Source organism: Acomys minous, assembly GCF_964271855.1.
Source record: "Acomys minous genome assembly, chromosome: 2".
Classification (NCBI taxonomy): Eukaryota; Metazoa; Chordata; class Mammalia; order Rodentia; family Muridae; genus Acomys; species Acomys minous.
The window spans coordinates 103,365,946-103,387,503 of NC_140484.1; the positions used below are offsets into that span (position 1 = coordinate 103,365,946).

The 21,558-nt window shown below is 39.0% G+C and overlaps 1 protein-coding gene across 7 annotated transcripts in view; it reads right to left on the minus strand.

The window, feature by feature from the left end:
- MEF2A (myocyte enhancer factor 2A) overlaps positions 1-21,558 on the minus strand; it is a 121,279-nt gene that overhangs the window by 93,967 nt on the left and 5,754 nt on the right. The window contains exon 2 of one of the 7 annotated variants that reach the window (XM_084772362.1): positions 298-350. The exons of 5 other annotated variants lie outside the window; for them this stretch is intronic. The gene's annotated coding sequence lies outside the window, so the exon portion shown is untranslated. Of the gene's footprint in view, positions 1-297; positions 351-11,081; positions 11,246-21,558 lie in introns of all 7 variants that reach the window. One more of the 7 variants, XM_084772363.1, reaches the window with a different exon arrangement.

A 21,558-nucleotide genomic window follows, 5' to 3' on the forward strand; every position in this document is an offset into this window, starting at 1 on the left:
TGAAAACTAATATATTAATTAACATTTTACACTGAAGCACATGGGAAAAGTTTCAGGTAATCTAGGAAGGCCAGAGAAAATAAGAAAACTTGATATTTATTGTGTTCAATATTGTGTATTTCAGTGAAATCTTACAAATTTCCGAAATTGATCTAAACTAATCCCTCAGATAAACTCTAAAACTATTGCCATCCAAAGTCACAAAAATAGCTTAATTTTTAGGAAATGTCTCACAGTGGTTACATTTCATAACATGGTAAAAGGAAAACTATCTTACTAAACATCTATTACTCTTACATTTGATGCTTGTAGAAAGTTCTTCCTTGTTCCTTTTCCACAAGATGCAATTCCTTAAGGAAGAAAAAAGTATAAAGAAAGGAGCTGGGTTATTATTCTTGACTCTCAGAGAGTTAAACACACATTTTATTATTGTAAAATTCTGATACTCAATACCATTCACGGTAGAGAGCTCCAAAAATACTTGCTGAATGATGCAAAGTTCAAGTGGCAAAAGGCATTTGTTTTACTTAGCTAATAACATGCCAGCCAATAAAGCATGTCTAATGTCACACCCATTTTTTCAGGAAATATTGCTTAAATGCTCAGTATTAACTGTAGCATGTGATTCAAAACTATCTCCCAGTCCTACTTTCCAATTCTCCATCATATAGCATCTTTATATTAACTGTACTGTGTATACACCTTATTGAACTCATTAATTGCAAATAAAAAAAAATGGCTTAAAAGTGTTGAAAACGCTGTGCTGAGTTTTAAGAAGAAAGCGCACTAGAAGCGTTTGAACCACCCTAAAATGTGCTTACTTATACTTCCACCAGCTGTCCTCAAGAGTGAACAGGAAAATAAGATCGTAAATATAAAAGGGCAAAAATGAATAGAAAACACTGCTTTCAACAATTCAGCTCAATTTTTAAAAATCACACATCTACATGCATAAAGAACATCTCAATCCTGACAGACATTTGTGTCTGGAGACAGTTGCAGAGCATCTGAGTAAAATGGGGAAATGGTTAAATCATACCCACTTCTCATCCCACCTTACCAGGCTCAACACTGCTAACAGTGACACAGTCGTGCTGGCTTAGGTAGTTCAACTAATCCTCAAGTAAGTCTACTTTATCTAATGAAAGTGGATCAAGTCTCTGAAGAAACCAAGTGTCAAGAATGTAATCCAGCAGTTTTAATTGTTGTGAATTCATGATTTTTGTTTCTATTTTGAAAGGAACACATCTTTTAAAGGAATCACACAAACTGCCAAATGATATTTTTACATTCACAAGTTAAGTATCAAACACTCAGACACATAAAGAAGCCTCTTTCTCTTGGCAAAGGTAGTAAGAAGCTTGTTTTCTGAAGATACTTTGGGCTTTTAACCTGATTGTATTAAAATACAGAAAATAAATTCCTGAAATTTAATCCAGTCATTTGGTGTGATATTTTTATGGGTCCACCATCTAAAGTTATTTTTAATATCTGCTTTGTGTGTCGCACTGAAGATAGAAGTTTAGCAGCTTCTTTTACAGTAACTGACTAAATTAAAATTTTAATGCATCATGACATGTGGAGAGCCACAGATAGCAGCACTCCCTGCTGCTTCCCCGGCGCAATGCGCCCTTTTGCGCATGCGCAGTGCGCCCCCTCTTGCGCATGCGCAGTGAGTAAACCTTATGCGCATATGCAGTGAGCAAGCCCCTTATGCGCATGCGTGAGGTGGTGTGATTCGAATGCACCAACCAGGAGTGACGACGTGGCAGTTTCTGATAGGACCAGGCACACTATAAAGGTTCTGTGGGAGCTTTTCCCGGGGTTACTCCGGTAGTCAAGGATCCTGAATAAAACTGCTGCAAGAAGAGTTCCCGGTATTGGTGTCTTTCCTGCTGGACGGGGGCGGCATCGACATTTTGGTGGCCCGTATGGGGAATCTCAGAACTTGCGGCAGCCAGGGCAGCTAGCTGGTAAGTTCCCAGTCAGTGGGACATAATTGTTAAGTTCTCAGGCTTTGAGACAATAAAGTTCCGGGACTCGGACAAAATGGGGAATTATATTTTGGGGAAAGTGAAAGAGGAACGGTTTGAAGGGGATGATTCTGGCCCCGAGGACGAAGAATTAGAGGAGTTGGCTGAACAGCTAGATAGCATTATTATACCAAAAAAGAAGGAGACCAAGATTACGCAGCCGTCAGCTCCTGAACTAGAGCCACCTAAATCTCCAGGCGGAATAAGACCCCCGCCCCATATACCAGGGGGAGGTAGGTCTGCCTGTCCTGAGGTATGGAGGCATTTCACTTGCAAAATGCCCCTCATTGTTATCCAGTTTTTCAGAATGCACAAAGGAATCGTTATCACGAACCCTTGGATTTTAAGATTATCCAAAGACTGGCTGAATCTGTTCGTGCTTATGGCACGACCGCAGCCTTTGTTATGGCGCAGTTGGAATCCCTAGGGAGATATTGCATGACACCCTCAGATTGGCAAAATTTAGCACGAGCTTGCCTTTCACCTGGCGACTATTTAGATTGGAAAGCTTATTACATTGAGTTCTCAGCTGAGCAGGCAACTGCCAATGCAGCTAACGGACAACCAGCATGGGACTAGGATATGCTTATGGGGCAGGGACGTTTCGCTAACCAACAGACAGGATATCCGGCGCAAGTTTTTGAGCAAATTAATTTTATTGGCACAAGGGCATGGAAAGCCCTTCCTAAACGAGGGGAAGTATCTGGAAATCTCACAAAAATTATTCAAGGAGGCAATGAAATATTTGCCAACTTTGTGGCCAGACTAGTTGATGCCGCTGGAAAGATCTTCGGCGACCCAGATACTGCAATGCCTTTGATAAAACAACTTATTTTTGAGCAATGTACCAAGGAGTGTAGACAAGCTATAAATCCATACAAACATAAATCTTTAGATGTGTGGTTAAAGATCTGCAGAGAGATAGGAGGACCATTATCAAATGCAAGATTGGCTGCAGCTGTGATGCAGGCAGCCCAAGGAAGGAATAGAAATAGAATTACTGGTCCTCAAAATTGCTTCAAGTGCAGCAAAGAAGGACATTTCAGATGCCAGTGTCCCAGGGGGATTAATCGGACTAGTCAAAATCCTCCTCCACGTACACCTGGCCTCTGTCCCAAATGCAGGAAAGGAAATCATTGGGCTAATGAATGCTGGTCAGTAAAAGACATTAATGGTCAACCACTAGCAGCAGGATTTAGGGGAGCACGGCCAAAAAAGGGACACTGGGCCCTCGTCCTCAGGGCCCTCAAATATATGGGGCAATGGAGGAGTCCAGAGCTCCAGAACAGTGGCCGAGTCTGCGTTCTCCCATAGAATGGCAACGCCCTGGAGAGCTACTAGAGGGAGCGCAGGCCTCGACCTCTGTTCCACCACCAGACTCGTACTGACCCCACAAATGGGGCCTCAGTTGGTAGCCACTGATTTCACTGGTCCTCTACCAAAAGACACAGTGGGACTACTAATTGGCCGTAGTTCTACTACATTGCAAGGCCTTATAAACATTCCGGGCTCCATGACACAGCCTGAGTATAGGTGGGGAATCTTGTCGGGTTTTCCAAAACATACAACCGCAATTTTCCCAAGAATCTTCACCACCAATGTTTCGTTAACAAAAGAGATTTCACCTGATATAGAAAATATGGGCTTTCCCCTTAAAGGAAGCTTATGTTTTCAGATTATTAACTTGTCTAGCAGTCTCTCCCAGTATCTTGCAGGTAACTGGAGCAGAAGCCTGAATAGTCCCCTGCAGGAACTGCATCTCTCCCTAGTGCACATCAATTCTACACGAACTGACGTCTCCATGGTCTCTGGGCTGTAGCAGTGGTTCCAGAACGCCTTCTCTCATCGGCAGGAATGGGCGGGAATAAGAGCTTTGACAGTGTGTCTGGTCCTTGTCAGTTGCCTAGCACTCTGGTGCATATGCAGGATGCACGCCCGCCAACATCGCACGCAGGCCTCTATGATGCAAGCATTTGCTGCACTGGAGGCTGGGCAATCTCCTCAAATGTGGCTTGGCATGATAGAGAAGTAGTCAGTGACGGGTATAGATCCTCCGTGCACTTGGCAGACCAAGGCCATGACACTTGGTACTTCCGTTTCCCCTTCCTTGGCATGGTGAGAATGGCATATACTCAGATATTGCCTGCCGTAAGGCATGGGCACCTGCAAGGGGTGTAGGACGAGGTACCGCAGGGGGAGGACCCGATTGTCCAACTCTGAGTCCCTCGAGAAGTAAACCTGATTGCATAGAGGTTGATGTCGGAAACTGTCTTGTTCGCTGTATGTTGGGGATGCCCACAGACAGGAGATCAGGAACCCCCCTCTCCTCCTCAAAAAGACATCTTGACAGGCCAATATGGCCCCAGGAGGATCAGGTCAATGCTTCCCCCCTCTGGTTAATGCCCGCTCCCTTCGGGGACCCAAGCTCACCTGTATATGATGGATCCATCTACCTCCTTTTCTAATAAAGAGAGGGAGGAGAAGAAGAAGATGTTGAAGAAGACGATGTTGGGGACGGGCTACATGGCCAATGTTCAACCATCTTGTCAGCCTATTTCTCCAGTGCAGGGGGGACAACCTACCAGGCATTCTCTGTGCCACTTGCTCAAAATTTAATGAATAAGGGGGAACTGTGGAGAGCCACAGATAGCAGCACCCCCTGCTGCTTCCCCGGCGCAATGCGCCCCCTTTTGCGCATGCGCAGTGAGTAAACCTTATGCGCATGCGCAGTGAGCAAGCCCCTTATGCGCATGCTTGAAGGCATGACGTGAGGTGGCGTGATTCGAATGCACCAACCAGGAGTGACGACGTGGCAGTTTCTGATAGGACCAGGCACACTATAAAGGTTCTGTGGGAGCTTTTCCCGGGGTCACTCCGGTAGTCAAGGATCCTGAATAAAACTGCTGCAAGAAGAGTTCCCGGTGTTGGTGTCTTTCCTGCTGGACGGGGGTGGCATCGACAATGACACATATACTGATATAAAAATTTCCTCCTCAATTTTATAGAAAAACTGTTCTTATTCATGTTTTGATCATATTTCTCAAATAATTTCTAAAGGCAATATTAAAAATCAAGTTTTTATCATTCTTTTACAATGATCTATAAAAAAAACACTTTCAAAAACTAACTTCGAATTTTAGTTTAGTGCTGTAGACAGTCATCATAGAATATCTAACTGAAAGCTGGTGGTGATGGTAAAAGCCTTTAATCCAGCACTCAGGAGGCAGAAGTAGGTGGATGGAAAAACAAAAAAGCAGAACAAAACAAAGAAATTAACTGAACGTCCAAAACTCACGGTCTCTTCTAGCTGAGAATAAAATAACCTACACCTCTGTAAATTGCTAGCCCTATCTCCTTCCACTGTCCATTCATCTATATTGTCCTTACCGGGACTATATTCACTGCCTAAAATATGAAGCTCTGTAACTATACACTTGTACATCTTCCAGGAAATGGCCTTCCCCTTTGTCTCTTACAGGGATCAAATACATGTTCAGTTCAATGATACCAACATCAGCCAGACCAACCCTAGGAAACCTTACAATTACCATCACTTCCAATGAGCAAAAGTATTAAAGTTTTGCAAGTATAAACCCTCTACTATTATACTGTACATGCATTTTAAAGATCTTTGCACACCACTTATCTTTATATTTTTAGCAGCAAGTCAATATCTGGCACATAATCCAAAATGTTCAAAGTATGTTTACTGAGACTCTAACGTATTCCATAAATTTTTAAGTTCAAAGAACTTGTATCTTAGTGGAAAAGAACATACATGAGATAGATAAGTAATAAATGTGGTAGGTTAATGGAAAACCCCTAATAAGAAAACAATAGCAGCGAAGGAAGTACTGTTGGAGGGAAGGAGCTGAAATTGCAAAGATGCTCAGGGAGGACATACAACAACTGCAACACAGTAAGTGTTACGATAAATAAATCAGTACACTAAGAACTTGACATATATTAACTGATAAAAGGCCAAAAAAGTCATTAGTGTCCTATTTTTATCCTTAAGAGGAAATGAAATAATAAAGAAGCAACTTCTAAAGTAATACAACTAGTAAAGTGGTGACACCAAGGTGCGCATTCAGGGAGGATTTCGATTGCCATGTAAAGTCACATTTCAGTTAATGCATTGGCTGAAAAAACAAGTGAAAATTTTAAACTATACAAGACAATACAGGCTAATGACATGAATGGGAATGACACTGTGATGTGCTATGTGACCTCTGTTCTTTGTTCTCAGCTCTCAGCCTAATTTCACTTCTGGAATCTCTAGAGTGACAAGGAACTTCTTATAATGAGATGACTGGTGACTTGGGGTACTTGGGTAGCTTCTAGATGTGTCTTGTCCCCAAAACAGACCAACTCATGATTAAAATAATCAGGAAATATACTACAATTTTATTTTCTCCCATTTACCAACGTATGATTAGAAAAAGGCTAAAGGATTAGCTGGTCACCAACAACTAAAGGATGCAATAAATCATGCCTAAGTAACGAAATCTTCTAAAAACCCAAAGGACTACTGATACACGGGGGTCTGGAGGATAGCATGTCCAGAGAGCTCCCTATGTCTATCCACATACCGTACTCTCTGCATCTCCCCTCTCTGGCAGTTCATCTGTACTCTCTGCAATTCAGACTAGAACCCAATTTAAATACTTAAAATCTGACATTTTGAGTACTGGCATGACTCCAGAAGCCCATAACAGGCTGAATTAATAATATGGGTGTATTTAAAATACTGGGCTGGAGAGATGGCTCAGAGGTTAAGAGCACTGGCTGTTCTTCCAAAGATCCTGAGTTCAATTCCCAGCAACCACATGGTAGCTCACAACCATTTATATGAGATATGGTGCCCTCTTCTGGAGTGCAGGCACACATGTAGGCAGAATATTATATAAATAATAAATAAATAAATTTTTTTTAAAGGGCTGGAGAGATGGCTCAATGGTTAGGAGCAGCACCTGCTCTTCCACAGGTCCTGAGTTCAATTCTCAACAACCATATGGTGCTTTACAACCATCTGTAAAGTGATGTGATGCCCTCTACTGGCCTGAGGGTGTGCATGCAGGCAGAACACTATATGCATAATAATAAAAATAAATCTTAAAAAAATACTGTATAAAATCATATATGTAATTGCAAATAAGTATTAAACATAACTGACTTCTACATTCAGAATAGTATATCATTCCACAAGATACTACCTTACATTCATACAAGTATCGTGAAATATTTAAAAATCTAAAATCTGAAATATTTGATAAAAAATATTCAACATGTACCACAGGTAAACAAAAAGAAAGGGCCCCTGAATTCTGTAGGCTGCTCTAGTAAATCAATCACACCTGTGAGGATGCTTTGGCAACCCATGCAGCAATAGAGCCCACGTGATGCACGCCTGTAGCCCCACACTTGGGAGGCAGAGGCAAGTGGATCTCTGTGAGTTCGAGGCTAGCCTGGTCTACAAAGTTCCAGGACAGCCAGAGCTCTGTTACACAGAGAAACCCTTTCACAAAACAAAAACAAAAAACAAAAACAAAAAGAAAGAAAGGAAAGGAAAGAGAAGGGAGAGGGGGAGGGAAGAAGACCACACAACTTGGAACTTGCAGCAAGGATCTAAAGTGAGGTGTAAATAGGAGTGAGCCGGCAATGGGCAGAATAGAGTAACAGAAATAAATTTAATTAGGTCATCCACTTGATTTCCACTGGAGACAGAGATTTCAGGAAATAGAATAACCAGAAATAAAAATCACATTTCATAATACTCAGTGTCAGCTTTTCAAAAACACAAAATAATTATAAATGTTTATGCAGCCAGTAGAGTTTCAACATACATGAAGCAAGCAAACAAAAAGTAGATAAAACACAACTTCAACTCAAGATTCAAGTTCCCTTAACAACAATAAATTAGTAGACAGAAAACTTAGCAAAGATATCTACCCATTAGTAATACTATAAACCAACTTGGATTAACTGAGCGCTACAACCAACCACATAAAAAAAGTATTTCAAGTGCATATGTCTCCTGGTACATTCAACACAAACATAAACAAGATTATAACATGTAGAAGGACTGAACTCACACAGAAAATATTTTCTGACTAGAAACAAATTAAAATAAATATTAATAATAAAAAGTCAGAGGCAGCTTTCCAAATATAAGTATATACAGTCCTAGATAATATACAAGTCAAAGAATCACAATAAAAATGTAAAACATACTGAACCATGTTCAGTTATAACCATGGTTATAACTAAACCATCAGGTTATAAAGTAAAGTTAAAAACACTTGGAAGTTACAACTTCTGAGTGCTAGAAAAGAACGAAGGTTACTTAGCATTCTAAATTATCAACATAAACTAAAAAAAAATAATGTTAAAACGGAACTAAGGAGATGCTAACAGTGGAAGCTGCTGGAGTACATGACGACAAATGTATGTCAAGTCAGTAACAGGAAGGTGACTGGTTCCTTGATAACTCCTAGCTACACTAGTTAGGAATAAAGAAGAAACAAACCACTATTAACTTTTTTTTATTGAAAAAGCATATTACTACGAATTCTTCAAACATGAAAAGCATACTAAGGACAAGTTGGTGCCAATAAATTTGACAACTTAAATGAGACAGAGAAAATTCCTTGAAACATGCATTATCACAGCAATACCAAGCAAGCTACATTATTAACCTCAACTCTAATGAAAAAAAATTTGTTTTAAATGTAATCGAAAGGCTTTTACAACAGAGAAAATTCCAGATCCAAATAGGCCCAGTAAATTTATTAGTGAGTTCTTTAAGCATCTCAAGATTTCATGTCATTTTTATATAATTTCTCTTAGTAATTTAATAATGTAATAATTGAAGACCAACATAAATAACCATCATATAAAAATGAAGCAAAGAGAAAAGAAAAAGAAACTATATACTAACATTACTGATGTGAACATATGCAAAGGTTCTTTCCAAAACTATCAGGGCAAATCAAATCAATATATGAAAAAGGAACATAATACAAGTAAGGTGTGTGTCAAGGACACAGGGTTGGTCCAGTAGTTAAAAAAAAAATCCATTCACTTAATTTCAATGCATGTATTGAAAGTTATGTACTCACAACAGACTCACTCACAAGGGGGAGTAGTGGAATTTTCAGCCAATTAGAGATACAGTGGTAACTTCTTAATCCAGAAAGAGCACCTATAGGAAACCTACAACTTACCATGCTTGATAGGAGAGATGGGCCTCCTTTAAAATTAGCAACAAAGCAGTGATGTCTACTCTCCTGGTTTCTAGTCACCATTTGGTTGGGGCCCTAACCACTACAATAGTGCAAGGAAAACACACCCAGACTGTAAAATAGTTTCTCTGCTCGCCTAACATGGCAACATATACAGAAAATGCTATAAGATTATAATAAAGTGACTAAAACTAAAAAGTAAATCTTGCAAGAGTAGGACATAAGCCCAAAATGGACTTCATTTTATATACTAATAATAGCAAACACAAAATTTAAAAATTGTTTAAGATTTTACTTTTTTAGTTAATATGTATGTGTCTGGTGTAGGTTTGTGCATGTAAGCAAAGGTGCCAGTAGGCTACGGGTTCCTAGAGCTGGAGATAAGGGGGCTATGAGCCACCCAGTATGGGACCTGGTAACCCAACTTGGATCATCTACATAACAGTGTGTGTTCTTAATCTCTGAACCATCTTTCCAGGCCCAAAATTAAAAATGTTTAAATGCCAGTTATTTTTGCCTCAAAAGTGTAATATATTTAAGGACAAACAACAATACATGTGTAAGACTAACATGGTGAATACTAAGAAATGCTAAAAAAACAAACAAAAAAAAAAACTAAGGAAGTTCTAAAATAAATGGAGATGCCATGCTCATTCATCTGAATATTCAAAACAGTTATGACACAGATTCTCCCCAAATTACCTACAGTTTCAACACAGTTGGGATCAAAATCCCAACAAACATTATTATAAACCTAACATGGGTGAGGCAGTGGTAATGCACACCTTTAATCCCAGTGCTCAGTGGCAGGTGGGTGGATCGCTGTGAGTTCGAAACAGCCAGGGCTACACAGAAAAACACTGTCTCTGAGAAAAAGAAAAAGAGAAACTGACATGGTGCCAGTATTGCAGTACACACCTTTAATCACAGCACTTGGGAGGCAGCACGAGGATTTCTGTGAACTCAAGGCCAGCAAAGGTGACAGAGTCCATGCCTCAAAAACAACTGGCATGGCAATTCAACACTGATAACACAAATGCTATGGTTGAATGCAGAAGTTTGAACATTTGCCCCCAGTTGGTGGTGCTGTTTTAGGATGCTGTAGAACATTTGGGCAAGGCCTAACAGGAGGAAGTAGGAATGTGGAGGTTTTAGTCTTTGAGGTTTATAGCCATACTGCCTGCCCCATCTCTCCTTTCTGATCTCCCCAGAAGTGAGCAAGCAGCCTCACACTCTCCTTAATACCACAGCTCAGAGTCACTCTGGCCACCATACCTTCCACACCACTGGGCCACAAACCATGAGCCAAAACAAATCCTCCCTCCTCTATGTTGCTTTTGCCAGTTACTAGGTCAGTCAGGGTTAAAAATAACACAACCAAAACCAGGTGTTGTGGCGCACATCTTTAATCCCAGCACTCGGGAGGGAGAGGCAAGCAGATCTCTGAGAGTTTGAGGCCAGCCTGGTCTACAAAGTTGAGTCCAGGACAGCCAAGGCTACCCAGAGAAACCCTGTCTTGGAAAAACTAAAACAAAACAAAAGCACAATTTCACGAATAACAAAGATAGGAGGACTTTACCTGATTTTAAGACAATGTAATACAATATGCTCTTGTAGTTAAATACATACACACATACAGAGTCATCTCATCTTCAACAAAAGTACCAAGGAAAGAAAAACCTCAGGAACAAATGATACTTGGACAAACAGATGTATGGACATTGATTCAAAATGAATCATGAACTTATATGTAAAGGTAGGTAATAAAACTTCCAAAATTAACACAAGACAAAATTCTACTAACCTGGGGGCTGGAGGGATGGCTCAGAGGTTAAGAACACTGATCGCTCTTCCAGAGGTCCTGAGTTCAGTTCCCAGCAACCACATGGTGGCTCACAACCATCTATAATGTGATCTGATGCCCTCTTCTGGCCTGCAGATGTACATGCAGGCAGTGCAGGTAGAGCACTGTATACATAATAAATAAATAAATAAATAAATAAATAAATCTTTTTAAAAAAAACTTTAAAAAAAAATTCTACTAACTAGGGGCCAGTGAGATGGCTCATCAGATAAAGGCTCTTTGCTGTCAAGCCTGACAAGCTGAGTCCAATAATTAGAAGCAATAAGGTAGAAGGAAAGAACCAACTCCTGCAGGTTGCCCACTGATCCACAGCATGCGTGTGTGCATGCATGCGTGTGTTCATGTATGCTTGAGAATAAAAGGGGTATATATTTCACATGCTTTAATTTTTTTTAATTCTGCTAAATGACATATTTGTCAGATCATGTACAAAAAAACAGGTACCCTAAATGAAAACACTAAGTAAAGCAAAATTCAAACCTGCTCTTTGAAAGAAATATTTTTTTTAATTCATAATACAATAGAGACAACTCAGAAAAAGGCTTTTTATCCAGAACTGTTCTTGCTTCTTGTTTGACTTTCTTGTTTGTTATGAAACAGGGTCTCACAATGTAGCCCAAGCCATCGACCTCAGCCTCCAAAGCACTTGGAATGCAGGTATGTGTCAAGCCCAGCCTATCATGAAACTATAAAGATCTTTTATATAAAAACACAAAAGAAACCAACTTAAAATAGGCCAAACGTTTGAGAGACATTTCACTAAAGACATGAATAGACAATAAGTAAATGAAAAATGTTAAGTATTATAAATCATTAAGGATATGCAATTTTAAGGTACAGCATAACACACAGATATACTCAATAAAGTGTTTGGCTTCAAAGACTGACAGTGCATGTTGGTAAAAATAACAAGGAAACCAGAACTTTCACCCATTGCTGGTGAGATGGTAAAACCGCACAATTACACTGGAAACCAGTTGTGTGACCCGGAATCCTACTCACTGGTATTTTCCCATGAAAATGAAAGCATATGTCTGCATAAAGACTTGTGTTCATACAAATGTTCAGGTTTTATTCATAATTCAGCCTCAAACTTGAAACAACCAAAATATCCATCAAAAGTTAATGTAGAAAATGCAACCTAGACAAAATGGAACATACTACTTATAAACAGTAAACATGGATAAATTGAAAAAGCAATCTGATGAGGGTAGTGGGAGGCAGATAACTTGTAGAAGTGTCTGATCTGCGGCCTCAATGCATACCAGAAAAACTATGAATGTGGCCCAACACATTCGTAGATGAAATGCAAATGATTAGACAGTCTCACAAGAGTACATACTATACTTCATTTACAACTTTCAAAAGGGTGAGCTATCAACAGAGAACACACATGATCCACAACTCATCATGAAGGCCATTCAACTCTGAGAAGCTTAAAAAAATAAAGAAAAGAAAAAGACGTGCATGATAAAGTGTGGCTAGAAAAGGGATTAAGAAGACAGTAGAACAGAGGGAAGAAAAAGAAAAAGATAGCCTTTGCCCATGCTTTCCACTTCAATGATACGTATATCTACTTCTATCAGACAAAAAATGAGTCTAGCACTATGATGTGTAAAAAGTTACACTAAGCACTAATTCTTTAAGAAACAAAGCTCTGCTGCTATAGAAGAACAAGCATTAGTATCTTTATTCATTATGAGCATATTAAAGAAAACTCACCATTTCCAATTCAATTTCTTCACCATAACAACAAAATCAAGCTGGGCATGGTGGCGCATGCCTTTAATCCCAGCACTCAGGAGGCAGAGGCAGGCAGATTGCTGTGAGTTCAAGGCCAGCCTGGTCTATAAAGCCAGTCCAGGACAGCCAAGAAAACAGAGAAAGCCTGTCTCGAAAAACCAAAAAAACAAAAACAAAACAATCCAATACTCAATATTCAGGCCTTTGTGTGTACCTACAATCTAGTCTCAAGATTTTTCTACCTTATGATCTTCTGTATCTGAAAAATCTTCCATTCTAACAAAAATGTGTACTATATACACCTCTGGCTTTCAATTTTAACTCTCTTATTCAAAATCTCTTTATGTGAAACACCTTTATACATGTTCAACTAAAAAAAACAAGCAAATTTTCTCTCCAGCTCAAATATCAACGCCTCATGAAACAGTCCATCGCCTGCACACCTCTCCTTCCTGAACTCTGCGACCCATCATGTCTAAGAATTACAATGACATTTATCAATAAACCATGGTAATTAAAAGTTTACCCTTCCTAAGACACCTCTTAGTAGCAAAGAACTACATCATGTATGTTTCTATTTTAAATCAACACTACTAAAATAATAGTTAAGGCAGCAGAAAAGGGTAAAGAATAGAATCCATGAAAAGAATGAGGTTGGGGAAAGAAAATCAAAACAAATTATCTTGGGGAGCTTCAGATGTCAGCCAAAATAAAAGAAGTTTGACCAGGGGTTAAATAAAAAGTATTAATTTTGGCACGTGTTCCTCCAAATGAATAATATTTAAGAAATAAATGCAAGATGTGCCTTTTCCAGTGGACATGGATCTGAAACTAGGCACTGGAGCTGGGTTCTATTTCATTTATCACATATGTCCACATAGTCCATAAAGGATGTGTTCAGACTGCAGAAGAAATGGTGAGCAAATCTCACAAGAATACCTGTTCAGCACACAGCTAGCCATGAGAGCTGCTTAATACTTACGGAAACTATGAAAAAGACATGAAAGCTTTTAAGTGGACCAGGATATGGAAATATTTATTGATTTTATTTAAATCCCATTCAAAAGCCAGGTGGATCATTCTTAAATAGTCACTAGCAGCAAAAGCTTTTAATTCATATTATAGATTAGAAACAACATACAATGGTCAAAACCGAAAAAACTGAGGAAACCCCCCAAGGGAGGGCAGAAAGGTGGAACTTGATTTTCAAAGATTTAACATCAGCAGTTACCTTTTCAGAAAATGACACAGAAAAGATTGCTATCAGAATAAAAAGTATCACAGGGACTGCTTGGCTGAATACATCAGGTCCTATAACTCACATATTAGTAAAAGCAAGGTATTCTCAAGGTATTCGTATGGACATAAGCCTTTAAATTAACAGCCTTGCTTTTCAGGAAAAAAAAAAACATTATGATCCAACAATAATCCAGAACTAGCATGCACATAAGAAAGAGGCCAGCATATTTAGTTTTCATTTGTTTATTTCTCCTCCAAAACACTCTAGAGCCTCTAGCTACCTCATCAGAGGAAGGTCTCTCCCTAAAAGCTTCATAGCAATTGACCTGAAGAGATTTCAGAGTCCAATGGTGGTAGAATAACTTACTCTAAAATATTCTATTTAATTTTTAGGAAAAACCACAGCGATAACTTGAAGACACCGATGACATCACTGCAGAACATCTGTGAATGAATCAAGCCCTGCACTTGGTTTCTGGAGCTGTTACACACTGGACGCCAACACAAGGCTTTGTGGGAAAGAGCCTGAGGGCCATTCTGAAAGAACATCAAACACAGAAAAGCTACTCTAAATCTGAAATATTGGAATAGTGTCTGGGCAGATTAGAACAGATAAGGAAGAATTCCAAAATCCTGTTGTTCTGAAGGAAAAGGAGTCACTTAAGAATCTAGGTGCCATATAAAAAGAAACTCTAAAACACAGCTCCTAAAGGGACAAGGGCAAAAATGTAAGGGGAAAAGTATCATTGACAGTTGTATAATAAAACAAAAATAAAAAATGGGAAAATTTGTAGTTGTAAAAGGCTAAAGAGAATCATAAAGCTGAGTGAGATTCTTACAACCTTCTCCAACCACTAAAACTGACAAAAAAAATTTAAATTCCTTAGCAGCTCCACATTGACTGTAGAGGAAATTATTAACCTATGAGTACTGTATATTCCCTCAAAACATGAGAAATTTTAAACTCGAGTCCAGAAAAATCACAAAACAGAATTTGGTATATATCAAATGGGGAATATCTTCTCAACCCAGAACAATCACCTCAGAGAAGGAAAAAGTGACTAAACCATGACTGCCAACAGAATTGAGATATGTAAACAAGCCACCCTGAATCAAAAATCTAAAATTAAAAACAAGTAAATAACTATACATAGAAATCAAGGAAAGAGCTAAATTTAGGCTGGAAAAAAAGGAAGAACTACAAATCACTGCAGAAGTGCAGCACAACTAACAAGATGTAAAAAGATAAACTGGCTCAACAGAGTTACAACAGTTCTCCACACATCTTTTTTTGTTTTGTTTGTTTTTTTTTGAGGCAGGGTTTCTCTGTGTGACAGTCCCAGATGTCCTGGAACTCACTCTGAAGACCAGGCATGTGCCACTACACCCAGCTCATCACCACACATCTTATGAGACACATCCATCCATATCTAGAGTTATTTCATCTGATTTCTGTTCTCCTACCATTTCATAGTAACTCATACGCCACCATACTTGGGGCAGTCAGTCACATGAGCAAATTATTTTCATTGTAAAGTGCCACATTTAATATGTACTTATGCATTACTTAAATGACATAGGTGAAATTGCATTACTTATTCTTTCTTTTAATGTGTCACTGGCAAAGTTTCTGAGTGTTGCTTCCCTAACCTCTTTGATCCTATAGACCTATATGGTTCTCTCATACTATGTTACAAAACTGACTGGATATGTGTACACACGTGAGTCAGCACACACACATTTCTAGCACCATCTGCTGAAGAAGAAGAAAGGGAGAGAAAACAAAGTAAAGGGGGAGAGAGAGAGAGAAGGGAAGGGGAAGCATAAATAAATTCACTCTGGCCATGAATACGTCACTATCCAGATCTGGGTTGTGTCTTTATTTATTTTGTTTTTGTGTTTTGTTTGTTTGTGACAGGATTTCTCTATGTTGCCATCCTGCCCCAAACTCACAGAGTTCCTCCTCCTTATACCTCACCAGTGCTGGGGTTAATGGTGTGCAGCACCACTGCCCAGCACAGTCTGGGTTTCTGATCGCCATCCTCCGAAACAAGAAGTGAAGGAAGGGATCTCTAGAAAATATGTTTCTAGGGTTGAGATGGGGAGATGGAAGGATGGACAGACAGACAGATGGGTGGGTAGGTAGCTAAGCAGAGATAATAATGAACCTGCAGTTTCTTGTAAGTAAAGTTCAGAAAGGATAGGGGGCATGTCAGAAGCAGCAAGGGAGCAAGGGAGCAAGGGAGCAAGGGAGCAAGGGAGCAAGGGAGGAGCTCGTTAGTGGTCAAACCAGAACAATATGAGCAATGTGGTCCACAGCAACATCAGAATATAACTAATAAAATAACATGGGCTTCCTTGAGTCTGTATGGATAAAAATGAATCAACATGTACGTGAAGGACAAGGAACACCTCTTCATTGCAGAAAATGGTTAAGCATCAAAGAAACTATGAAATCACAAGTAGATAAAATCCATGGTGGTAAATAGTGCTGGAAGTCCCACTCATAGATGTTAAAATGAATGGATGAGAGTGTGAAGAGATACTGGAAATTAGCAGAGCATCAAAATATCTCCCTGAAAATATATATCAATTATAAAGAAAAAACTCTGACTTCACAAAAAAGACAGCTGACACTACCTTAATTAAGGAAGCAGATCAATATCAGTAATAAGATACTCATACTCCGGATACAGAACATACCTCCTGATAGAATACCAATACTTCAGTGACAATATTTAAAAAAAAAAAAAAAGCCAAATCCCCAATTTGAGGGAAGCATCAGTGAAACCAATGTGGCAGGGCAATCGACAAAATAGTGACAGTACTCCTTAAAAGCACTAAAGTCTTAAGGACAAGGAAATAATGAAGATAGATTAAGGAGACTAAGGAGACATAACAGACAAATGCAGTGGAGTGGTATCCTAGAACAGAAAAGTTATTCAAAGACAAACTGATAAAACTTAATAATGTACTGGTACCATATCACTATTACAATCCTGGTTTTTATAGTTACACACTGTGGCTTTATAAGATGCCCAATAAATATGCAGATGTCATCTCATTTTATAAAGTGATGCCTACAAAAGTTATCATTTGATAAAGAACAAAATATTACAAAGCAACAATGTCAAGATTATACATTGGTAATCACTAATTATATATTTTAATCACAAGAATTAGATATTTAAAAGTGAAAAATCTTGTTTAACATTTATTCTATAATAAAGCTATAAAACTAGACACATAATTTAGTGACTCACTTAAAAGAATAGATCCAAAAAAATTAAAACAGCAAACATCAGAGTATTAATTTTGACATGTGACAGTAAATCACTGATTACATATTATAAACACATGACTAACCACCATGCTCAAAATATTATAAAATACACTCATTTAAGTATATGAAGACTTATGAAATAGGATGCCTACTCCCATGAAGCTCAAAACATAATCTGAAAAACAAGGATCAAGCACTGAAGAGTCAGGTGCAAAGAATCATGCACTGTTTGAGACTGTTGACATTCTAAAGGGCTGGGTACTTAGCTTTCGTGACAGCAGACCTGGTATGCACAGGCCACTGGATTTAATGGTGGAGGGGGGACTTTCTTCTTACAAGCTTTAGGAATGTAAAGACAAATTACAATCTACCAACATAAACTCAGCATTACTTAACTTGACAGGTTAAAGAGACCTAAAACAATAAAATTCTGAAGTATCTACTGCCCAATTCTTGGTTTCTTTATACTGAAAGAGAGGAAGGAGAGATGTGGCTGAAGGAATGGCCCAGCACTGTCTGCTCCACCAGAGGCCCTGGTTCAATTCCTAGTACTCACGTAACGGTTCACAACTGTCTGTAACTCCAGTTCCAGGGAGTCTGGCCAGAAGAGTCTGGCCTCTGTGGACACCAGGAACTCAAGTGATACAAAGACATACATGAAGGTGAAACACTCATACTTACAAAATGATTTTTTATAAAAATAATCATTTTATGGCACTCTAGAATAGCAGCAAGAAAATCCTAAAATTAGCCCAGACTATCCTATTGTTCTACAAAATAAGGAAGTGATCCAAAAACAAAAGAGACTACATCAAAATAAGCAATGAGTTAAGCCAAAGAGTTACCACTGACTAAATGTAGGTTAATTTGAAACACTTTTCAAAATGAGTAAGAACAATACTAGAGAATAATCTATGTTATTAAAGGGAAAAAGAAGCCATGCATTCATATTTGTATCGATGAAACAGCCGAGAAAGAAAAATCCCATTACAATAGAATGGAATATCCACTGTGTAAACACAATAACAATAAGAACAAAAAACCAAACAAACAAAAAAGGTGATAGAAAAACCATTTTGCAGTCACTATGTGCCTCAGGTGCCTGACTCAGGCAAGAATCATTAAGGAACACCAAAACCATCACCTGAACATTCTGAGGTAAACTGAAACAGATGCTGCCACAGCAAAGGAGATGGTGGCACCTTTTATAATGGAAAGCACCGGCAGGTAAAACTTTCACTAAGCAATCAAGCAAACAGACCAACATCATCAGTCTGACACCAAAGAACCTCCAGGTGTGGTGAGCGTGTGTCACCACTTACCATGGGATTATGCCACAAGGACATTACTGAATGTAATTAAGAAGAAGCAAAAGAACAAGTCTTAACCGACAGACAATCCTACCAAAACAAAGGCCTCGCCTCTTTAAAACTACCAATGTCAAGGGAAAACCAAAATGGTTGAAGAACTCTTTCAGATTTCAACAATTCAAGAGCTATGACAACTAAATGCAACACATCATAATTTTTAAAAGGTTATTAAAATATTACTAGCACAACTGGAGACTATCTGAATACTATTTGTATCATTTAAATTTCTTACACCCTCCATACAGTGGTTATGGGGGAAGAATGTGTCCCAGTTATTAAGAAGTACTAGATGAAGCATTTTGGAGGAAAGAGTCACAAGGTGCATAGCTTACTCTCAAACAATTCAATAATAAAAATAATGGAGGGAGGGAGGGAGGGAGGGAGGCAGGAAAAAAGAGAGGAAAGGAAGAGCTAGCTACAAAGCAGGTTCCTGACATTACAGAACAGTGTATGATAATGGTATATGGTCCTTATGTGGTTCCTTGTTAACAATGCAAGCACACAATCAGGAAGCATTTCCAGCCATTACTGTACAGACACCTGTATGTTTGGTCTTAGCTGTGTTTCTGATCTTAGCCAAACAAACACGCATTCCCTGGCATCCCCCAGAAGATGGAATCAAGGAACTTTAAACTGTAAATAAAGTAGTAAAGTTTCTAGAATCTGTGATCATTTTGTAAACACAAAGAGTGAAAGCAAATGTGGCAAATGTTGACAACTGACCAACATTAGTGGTAGGTATATGGGAGGTCACTGCAGCACCCTTTACTTTCTCAAAGCTGGAATTCTTTCCAAAATAATATTCCTAAGTCTTCTGTCAATACTAAATTTTTACATTTGGAAAAGTAGGACATATCTGAAAGAAAAAAAATAACATTAACTCCCATCTTCTTCACTCCCTTTCATAATCCATGTGAGCAAATTGACCAGCATTAACAAAAGGTCTTCAGTATCAAAACAAATGGTATGTTGAAGTAGTAGCCAATTTGCAAAAGTCCACTTTTATGTCAACTGTTTATCATGTGGAATAATATTCACTGCTACTAAAGACCGGTAGGGTCCCAGTACTGGCCAAAAGTTTTGAATTTTTCCTTAATCATACAGGTGAACTGGTAGTATATTTCTTGAATGTTGTGTTAAACTGGAGCCTTTCTGAAACAGTATGTGAAACTAGCTGGATGAACTAAGGGGAATGGGCGCAGGAAGACTGTGCTGCTAAGGGATCACAAGATTGCCATTTCAAAACAGAAATAAATACAGCCTTCAGACATCAGGGCTACCCATACCCTACGGGAAGGCAAACTGACTCCCAAGAAATGCCACTAATCCTCGGGAGCTCTCAAATTCCTTTTTAATGCTGATGAAAATATGATAATACAGAAAATGCATGTTAGGATTTTCTAGAAAGTAATTTTTTAAATCTGAGTTGAGTAAATGGGTTGTTGGTTATTTCAGTTTATTAGAGCTACCAACTTCCACTTCAACATTTCCTCAGACGTCACTCCTTATCAGTAGGATGGTGGATACAGACCATAGGTGAGCTGGTCCCTGATCTAGCAGAAGAGAATGGCATCAGTTACAACACCCCAAAATGAGATTTATTCTGCAAATAATGTGTGTATCCAGAGCTCTGGAAAGCATACAAGAACAGGAGAGAAAACTCATCAAAAGAGATTAAAACTGGAATCACAGACAAGATAACAACTGAGTTAGGACTTAAAGGATAAGTAGTTTAGTAATTCAATGAGCATTTCAATCACTGGAGAAAACGTGAACAAAGATACAGAAACACTCATTCCAATGCTCAGTATCTTCCAAGTGCAGGCAGTACACTGTTAATACTGACAAGACTTCTCTGCTTTTGTGAAGTTCATTTTCAGATAATGGAGAAAGACCACAAATACAACAACTGAAGAAATAAAATGACACAAATTTATGAGTATCTTAAAGGAAATAATCCATGGGGTGAGTGTCCTGGTTAAGTTTTCTTTTTTTTGGGGGGGGGGGCGGTTGCAATTCGACACTGAAAGAGAAAGAACATCAATTGAGAATATGCCTCCATCAGATTGTCCTATGGGCAAATCTTTGAAGTATTTTCTTGATTAATGGCTAATGTAGGGGGGCCCAGCCCACTACAGGTGGTGCCACCCCTGGACAGGTGTTCAAACATTGTATAAGAAAGCAGGCTGGGCCAGGTGGTGGTGGTGCACAACTTTAATCCCAGCACTCGGGAGGCAGAGGCAGGTGGATCTCTGTGAGTTGGAGGGCCAGCCTGGTCTGCAGGGCAAGCTCCAGAACAGCCAAGGCTACAGAGAAACCCAGTCCTGGAAAAACAAACAAACAAAAGCAATCTCTGAGCAAGCCATGGACAGCAAGCCAGTGATCAGCATTTCTCCATAGTTTCTGCTTCAGCTCCTGCCTCCAGATGGTCTGCCTTGAGTTCCAAGCACTTGAGGAATGGAAGCTGGAGGATTATCCTCAAGGATGAACTCAAGGTCATCCTCAGCTACAGAGCAAGTTCAAGACCAGCCTAGGCTTGTTTCAAAAGTGGGCGTGCTCACATGAGGCTCCTGGAGTAAAAGACAGTGATAATTTCCAGTGAAGAAGCAAGAGACTAAAAGATGTGCTGAAGATAAAGCGTGAGGACTAGGACTTGTGAATGAATCAGATTTGAGAAACAAGATTATAATAATTTCTGGTTTGAATAAAGTAATAGACTAAGTTAGGGAAAACTAGAAGAAATAAAAGAAGGAAGAGGAGAAGGAAGAGAAAGAAGAAGAAG